Here is an 8,182-nt window from a genome sequence, read left to right as displayed (position 1 = left end):
GTTTGCTTTAATCACGCTGATGACTTAGCACATTGTCAGCATGCAGCAAATGTGTACGATTATAATACTACGGTGTAAATAGTGAACTTTCTAAGCAATCTGTTGCAGCTGGCCTAACTGGCCACAGAGAGAATACAAAAACCTGTATATTCTGGCTTAATTTGCTTCTTTTCCTCCTGTCCCACATTATGAGATGTCATTTGGTGGATCATATTTCCAGGGATGAGAAATGTGAATAAGGAGTAGGTAAAATAGGCCATGCAAAATTGGCTTAATCCACAATATTTCTCTTTTCCCTCACTAAATCAGGGTGTATGACCCCCTTCCTGTGTGAGGAATGCAAACTCCTCCAATTTTATCTTTTAAATAACTTCTCAAAACCAGGTAGTGACCACATAAGAACTTATGTAGATGTCTTTTCTTTTCTCTTTCTTTTGTTGGCGGGGAGGCGGTGGTGAGGAGAGGGATGAGACAGACGGCTGTGCTTTTGAATGTTTAGCCAATTCCAACTGAGTCATCATATTTTGCCTATATGTAAAATTGCTTTAGGTAAATTTTCTCTAATCCATCCTCTCAACTGTGGGATGACCTGGTTTAAGGTTGTTAAACACTATATGTAGATGAATTTCATACCTGCTGAAGCAGTGTTTCAAAACCCTTTCTTCATAAAAAAATGTGGCCATAAATTTCCATCAGAGGTTGCAAAAGGGTAGCCCTTTACTGTTGCAAGTGATCTCACAAGACTATGCCGGTGGGGCAGTACCTTGCATACTGAATTACAAACTCCTCAGCTTGCATTCTATACACAGGGTAACGATAGTTCCTATGTTTAAAGGATCTGTTACAAGGATCTAGTGAAACAATACACATAAAGTGTTTAACACAGTGTCTGGGAGCAGTAGTCACACAAGACAGTCCTTTGTAAGCACTCCCTTGCAGTCCCTAGAAAGAGGACATTTTCAATAAACACTTGTTGAATTAATACATTGAATGACAAAATTAGAAAGATAAGTAGTTCAATATCCATGAACAAATAGAGGTTCTCCCTTAACAGGGTCATATAACTTCTCAAGGCTTTTTACAAAGAGTGTTTTAAGCTACAGAATGCCCCAACACAGAACTTTAAAATCAAATAACTCAATTTTGAAATTTTAACAGGGAGAGTTAATAAAGGGAAGGCCCATTTATTCAGATGAATCAAAGATGAATCTGAGATATAATCATATTTTATGTGTACAGGTCATTCACCCTAGAATCAAAGCACTCACCACATATTTCACTAACCCTTGTAACACCCACAGGTAGATGTTGGAGATGATCCCTTTGTTATTGATGGAGAGAGAGCCTGAGGCCCAGGACAGTGAAGGGACTTGTCAGAGGCCACATCAAGTGAGTAATGGAGCAAGAAACGGAACTAAATTCTAGTCTTTATCCCTGGTGCACTTTAGGTTTTACCATGAAGTTGCCTAACATCTCAGTTACTTTTTAACTCTAAAATCCATTTTGAAATAAACCCTCCCCTTAAAAAAATAAAAAAAATTACCCGAGAGTACAAGATTCAGTAACTAAGGTAGAAAAAACATAAATCAGCTGGGTTTTCTGTTTGCTTTGTTTTAATGGTTCCACAACATCAGTTAGCAGCGTCTAGGGAAGAAAACGGAAACAAACATTGGTTCAAAAACAAACTTCTGCATAAGGCAAATCGCTGCCTTTTAGGGCAATTAATGTGAACGCTAATTTGCAACTGAAAACAACGAGGATTTGGTTTTGAGTTTCCAAACAGAACTATAGAGGTTGAGCATATTCCTTCATTGATTTCCCTATGATTCTACCTGGGAGTGGTGGGTAAAGAAACTCTTTTTAATTGACTCATTAGAACAGGGATTACCAGAATTTTCAGGTATTTTAATCTCCACCTTCTCCCAGAAGCCCTCAGGATGAGTAGTTATGGTTTTAGTATCCCTTGACTGAAGATAAAATAAAGACAAAATGACCAAAAGCTCCTATGCACTCGGTGACATTCTCAGTGAACTTGTGTTTACTACCCCCCCCGTATCTCCGTACCAGAAAACAACCATCGCGCTGCGAAGGCGTGCTGGGTAGACAGGTTCCCGGCCCGCGAGGAGCGCCCAGGCAAGGACCCCGGATTCGGGGGCGCAGGGCCGGGAGGGTGGAGTTTACGTTCGCTCCATCGCTGCACTAATGCAGAAAAACGGATTCAGAGTAAACCACTCCACTTCCAAGCGGTTTTTCTGATTTTTTTTTTTAAGCATAAAGACGATGAGAACGAGGAACTCGCTGGCAGCGCCCTGCCCCGCCGCGCGCCCGCTCCCGTCGCGCGCGCGCCCACGCCCACGCCGCGCGCCCGTGTCCGCGCGTCCCTGCCGGGGCTCGGCGCACAGCCCGCCCAGCGGAAACCCGCGCCCGAGCTCGCCCCGCACGCCAGCTGCCCGGAGCAGGCGGGCTCTGGGTTCCCAGAGCAGTAGTTCCCAGTTTCTAGTTTCCTTATCGACACGATTTCTCCCTCGGGGTCTTCCGCGGGGATCGGACGGTGGCCGCGGCCGCGGGTGGGGAAACCCGTGCCCGCGCCGGGCTCGGTCTATCCGGCCTTGTGTGGCTGGCTTATTCCTACCCGGAAACTTCGAGCTGTGTGGGCCCCGGCAGGGACTTAAGAGGGAGGGAGTTTGAGAAGAGGCTTCACTTTTTAATCTCCTGGGCAGTTTGATGGGCGCATGCCAGGCCCGCGCTGGCTTCGGGGCAGCTCGGCCAGGCCCCGGGACACACCCGGCGGCCGCGGAAGCGCTGAGGGGATGTTTGCATGGCCGGAGCCTCTGGCTTCCTCTCGACCTTCTGACCTTTCAGAGTCCAGGCCTGTTGTGCCTGAGGCTCGCGATCGGCCCTCGTTGCCATTTTCGCACGAGAAGGTTGGGACTCCAAGCCTAGACCCAGATTGCGAGGATTCTGGCCTTGGCTTCACCGTTTATCAAACTGCTTACTGCCCCTGACCAAGTTACTGACCCTCACTGGTCCTCAGCTTCTCTGCGAGGTGGGAAGTGTAAGAACACCAACTTCAGAGGGCTGTCATGTGAACGGTGCGAGATAAGGCATTTAAACAGTTGGGGGCACAAAGATTGTTCAGTTCGTGTCAGGGGCTGCTTGGCAGAATTCAACAAGCTCGGTATAAGGACTCATCCGACAACAGGTATTTCTTTTTTTTTTTTTCTTTAACAGGTATTTCTTTCCCCTGCGTGCCAGGCCCTGCCCTGGGAGCTAAAAAGAAAGCAGCGAAGGTAGCAGACAAAAATTGCTGTCCCCTTGGAGCTTGCATGGCTGAGGCGGAGGGGGCCGGGGAGGGGTTACCCAGCAAACGTATAGTGTGTCCCATAGTGAGAGCAGGCACAGGGGCACAGATGCAACTTTAAACAGGGTGGACAGTTGAGTAAAGTGAGGGTAGGAGGGGGAGCCATGGGAGAAGATGGTCCAGCTAGAGGGAAGGTCACTAAGGATCTGCTGTCCAATCTCCTTCTAAATCCTGTCACTCCCTTCCCACTCCCTGGACCCCTCCCACCTCAGGCAAGCACATCACCTGGAGAGCCCGCCCTAGGGAGCTCTGCCTAAGGAAACAGGGTGGGTAGCTGAAGGGAAGCCCAAATGTAGCCCCAGTCCCAGCCCTCACGTTTAAATGAAGTTCCCCTCCCTCCATGCCACCCCACACTCTGCAGCCCATCCCTGTACATCTTCAAAAGAATTTCCCTGACAGAATCATAAAGGGGGTAAACTCACATTCTCCAAAGGAATCCAACTTCCCCTTCCCCCTTTCCATGGAAGATGATGAGGGTGGCGGGTGATGGTGCTGACATAAACCAAGCAAAAGTGGCTTCGCCCCGCCCCACTCCCAGAGCTCTCAGCAGGAATAGTAACCGCACACCTCCAAGACACTGTACACAGAAACATCAGTAACAGAGGAACAATTTCAGCTAATGCTACTACATTCTTCTTTACCCTGCACCACTACAAGCAGAGAAATGGCTTCTAAAAGCTAGGTAAGGTACAAGGCATATGTGCACACTTACCAGTCCGGCCTGAATACACACTCTCAATCTTATATATCAGTAAAAATCACTACCACTTACTGTGCTCTTCTCATGTGCTTAGTGTTTTCTGTGCATTTACTTATTTAATATCACTGATAATCCTATGAGGTAGTATCTACCATCATTTTACAGGTGAGAAAACTGAGTTTTCGAGCAGTTAAATAACTTGCCCAAGGTCACAGAGCTAGGGTTTTGTGGAGTACTCCCTTTCTCCCATTTTATTGTGGGTTCATTCATTTATTGAGTGCCTTCCATGTGACAGACACTGTTCTAGGCACTGGAGATATAGCAATTTTTTTAAAAAATCCCTGCCCCCGTGTATATGACTGACATTCTTGTGGAGGGACAGAAGCAATAAGAGGGGGGAAAGGGACTTCCCTTGTGGCACAGTGGTTAAGAGTCCGTGCTCCCAATGCAGGGGGCCCAGGTTCTATCCCTGGCCAGGGAACTAGATCCCCCATGCATGCCGCAACTAAGAGTTCACATGCCACAACTAAGGAGCCCACAAGCTGCAACTAAAGGAGCCTGCCTGCTGCAACTAAGACCCGGCCCAATCCAATAAATAGATAAATAAAATTTTTTAAAAATAGAATAAAAGATAAAAGAAGAGGGGGGGAAAGTAAATACAGTATATGAGAAGTTAAATACTGAGCAGAAAAATAAAGCAGGGAAAGAGGAAAAGGAGGGGATAAAGTCACAATGTTAAATAGGTGGTCAGGGAGAACTTCATCCAGAAAGTGACATCTGAGCAGAGAGCAGAAGCAAACTATGCCTTTGTGAGGAAAAGCGCTCCCCACAGAGGGCACAGCAAGTGCAAAGACCCTGAGGCATGACTAACAGGAAGGGCAGGGTGGCTGGGGAGAGTGGGCTTGGGCCAGGAAAGAGGGGTAGAAGTGGTCAAGGAGGGGTGGTCCTTCAGGGGTGTAGACTGAAGGACATAGGCTGTGACCCTGAGTGAGGTGAGGAGTCACTGGGGGCTTCTGAACTCCCTCATAGAACTGGATCACTCTGACTCCAAGGTAGAAACGTGAAGAGCAGTTGAGAGGCTGTCATAACAACGTAGGTGCGAGATGATGAGGGTGTGGGCCCAAGTAGCAGTCGCATTGGTTAGATTCTGAGGATACACAGAGGATAGAAGCTCAGTGTTTTCCAGTAGGCTCCATCCTGAGTGTGAAGGGAAGAGGAGTTAAAGATGATGCCAAAGTTTTGGTCTGAGCACCTCCTGGAAAAAAAAAGAAGAAAAAATGACTTGCTCTTAAGGACAGAGCAGGTTTGGGGGCAAAGCTTTAAACAAGTTACATTTGAGCATCTTGTAGACATCTGGGTGGAGATACATATGCGGCAGGCAGTTGAATAAACAAAACTGGAGGCTGGAGCTTAGGGAAGAAGTTCAGGCTGGAACTATGTATACTTTTAATGGGGGGTTGTCAGGCTCTAGGTGCTGGTAACTGCAAGAGATCACCTAAGGGGTGAAGGCAGTTGGGGAGAAGAGGGCTGGAACCCGGCCCAGGTGTGCCCCTACTTTCCCCACTTCATTATGACCAAAGAGAGAGGGAGACGAGCACTCGGCTTACTAGGTGCTTCCACGTTGAAGCTCTGCCCACTCTCCTGGGCAGAGTTAATCCCTCTCATCGAGGCAGCTAGGAGGAAGCAAGAGTTTGGTGTGCCCCGCTGGGCATTAAACAGCCTGAAGCTCCGGTGCCATGATCCCAGGCAAGCCGCTAAATCTCTCTGGTGTCAGTATTCCCCTCTGGAAAATGGGGATACTAACACCCCTTTGCTTAGTAGTAATCTGGATTCAGTGAATGGAGCCCAGAAAACCAGCCCTTGTGCTCCTTCCTGTTCCTCAGGGCTCTCCCCAGCATTTCATGTCCCATCCCCTCCACGCATTGTCCTATCTTCGTACACGCTCCCCCAGTGCCACGCTGGTACAAAACGGGTGTTCCGGGAAAGCATGAATGAAGCCAGAGATGGGGAGTGGACTCCGGAGCGGACGCCCGGTACCGGAGCGAGCCCGCAGCTCATCCCGCCTTGAAGGGCAGGGATTCCGAGCATCAGACCTGGTGCGGAGCCGTGATGGCATGCCTCTGCCTAGAGTCCGGAAAGGGGGCGCGGTCCCCGACGCCCCCTCCCCCGAACCCACAGCCGTACGCGAGCGCCTTCTTCTCCCCGCAGACGCGGCGGGAGGGGCCCCGGCGCTTCCGCCCAGAGGCGAGCAGAGCAGAGCCGGCTGCGGTTCTCCCAGACCAGCTCCGAGAGGCTGGCAGCCGTCGCGCTGTGGCTGTGCCGCCGCCTGGACGCGGAGGGCCGGGGCGAGGACTGGGCGGCCTGCGCGCTGGGAACTTGCGGGACTGCGCCAACCCCGCCCGCCTGGACGCACCGGGAAAGGCGCCCTGGCTGCGGTTGTGTTTTTTAAAAACAGGGACTCCTCTCCCCCCACTGACTGCCGTCCCTGATTTCTGAAGGAAAGGGGAACACAAGTTTCCTGTAGACAGGTCATCCGAGGAATATCGTGTTAGGATACTCTCCGATCTGCAGACCAGACGGTTGTTCTGGCAGAAGCAGCCCTGGCGCCCGCGACGCGGAGGCGAGGGGTCTGCCCGGGACAAGAACGCGCGGAGAAGAACCCAAGCCTTCGGACCGTTTCCCATGCCCGCGGGTGAAACCCTCAGGGCTGGTGTTGAGGATCTCACGCGTTAGAGTAGAAATTCATTAAACCGAATTTACAAGGCATCTTTTCAGTACCTTCCAGCAAACCGGGCCAAGATCCCAGTCTGGCAACAGTGGAGGAATTAATCTGGATGTTATTCGCGGTGGTACTTCAACTTTGGGAGGGAGGGGCGGGTGTCACCGATCTCTTCCAAATCGGACGCAAGCTACGGACCTTAGCTCAAAAACACACACCAGTTTGGGATGCATGTTTGACGTTTCAGGAACACACACACAGACACACACACACGCACACACCCCTCTCCCTCTATCACACCTGGAGCCCTAGAAAAAAACCGGTGCCTGACAGAAAGAGTATGCACAGGCTTTGTGATCTCTGTAGACGAAAAAAAACAAAAACAAAACATCCACAGGGCTTGTTTGGGTGGTTGGTTTTTTTCTCAGTAACAAGTGGACAACAGCTAATCAAGCGATCAAGTGAGTTTGGTGGATATGAAAGGACACAGACCTCCTGGGAAAGGAAAGATGCAATTAAAATAGAATCATTCCCTTGGGTTGTCCTGCCCTCTCCAAACCACCAGCAAAAATGTAATTAGGGCAAAAATGTTTTGGAAGGAAGTTAGCAAACAGGGACGGTTTCCTTAAACGTAATGATGACAGTTCTGTAATTCTGTTGTTCTGTTAACCAAGAAATTTCTATGTTGTAAGTCAAAAACGTTTGATGGCCTCAGAGAAGCAGTACATGTGCTGTTTTTTGGGGGGGAGGAGGTGGTCAGGAATGCCTTACATACTGGTCCAAGGATAGCAGCTCTCCACAATCTAACCGGCCTGCTGGTGCTGTTTTAGTGTAACCGTGGAGGATAACATATCTGTCTTATTTTATTTCACCAGATGGAGAAAATGGAACAATATTTGAAGAAAAAAACCCAACATTTCCTGTCTTTTTGTTCTTAACATAAAAAGTACTTTATGGCTATTTTTTTCAGCATATTTTCTCCTCCTCTGGGGCGCTTTTTAAAGCCTCAAAGCATATATTTGCCAGGAGCCTTTGGATTTTCACAATATTCCTAACTTTTTCTATAACCAAGACTTGCTGGACCTGCTCCATTAGGGAAACTTGTGTTTTACAAGCTGTAGACAATAACTGCAATAGCTAAGCTTTTTTTTTTTTTTTTTTTTGAGGGAAAATTTTAAACTTAAAACACTTAGTATTTATGGGCCATTGCTTTTTCTTTTATTACCCATTTAACCATGTCTTTTCTTTGACGCTCATCCAGAGAGACTCTCATCATCCAAGGCTAGATCAGAGAAGCCAAAAGGAAAGGTCTTCATCATCTCTAATCTCCATCTCTCACCTCCCTCCAAAGCAGTTTACAATAAAGAGAACTCACTCCCACATCCTGATCCCCACGCTTCTT

The 8,182-nt window shown here is 48.5% G+C and overlaps 1 long non-coding RNA gene across 1 annotated transcript; it reads left to right on the top strand.

Moving 5' to 3' along the window:
* Positions 1-2,347: 2,347 nt before the first annotated feature.
* Positions 2,348-4,331, top strand: LOC309667208. Its single transcript, XR_014267622.1, has 2 exons — positions 2,348-3,046; positions 3,232-4,331. It is a non-coding gene; the product is annotated as an uncharacterized lncRNA (long non-coding RNA).
* Positions 4,332-8,182: the final 3,851 nt, after the last annotated feature.

Source organism: Balaenoptera physalus (genome assembly GCF_965194825.1).
Source record: "Balaenoptera physalus genome assembly, chromosome: 9".
Lineage (NCBI taxonomy): Eukaryota > Metazoa > Chordata > Mammalia > Artiodactyla > Balaenopteridae > Balaenoptera > Balaenoptera physalus.
The sequence above is the reverse complement of the archived record's forward strand: the minus strand, read 5'-3'. Positions and strand labels throughout refer to the sequence as shown.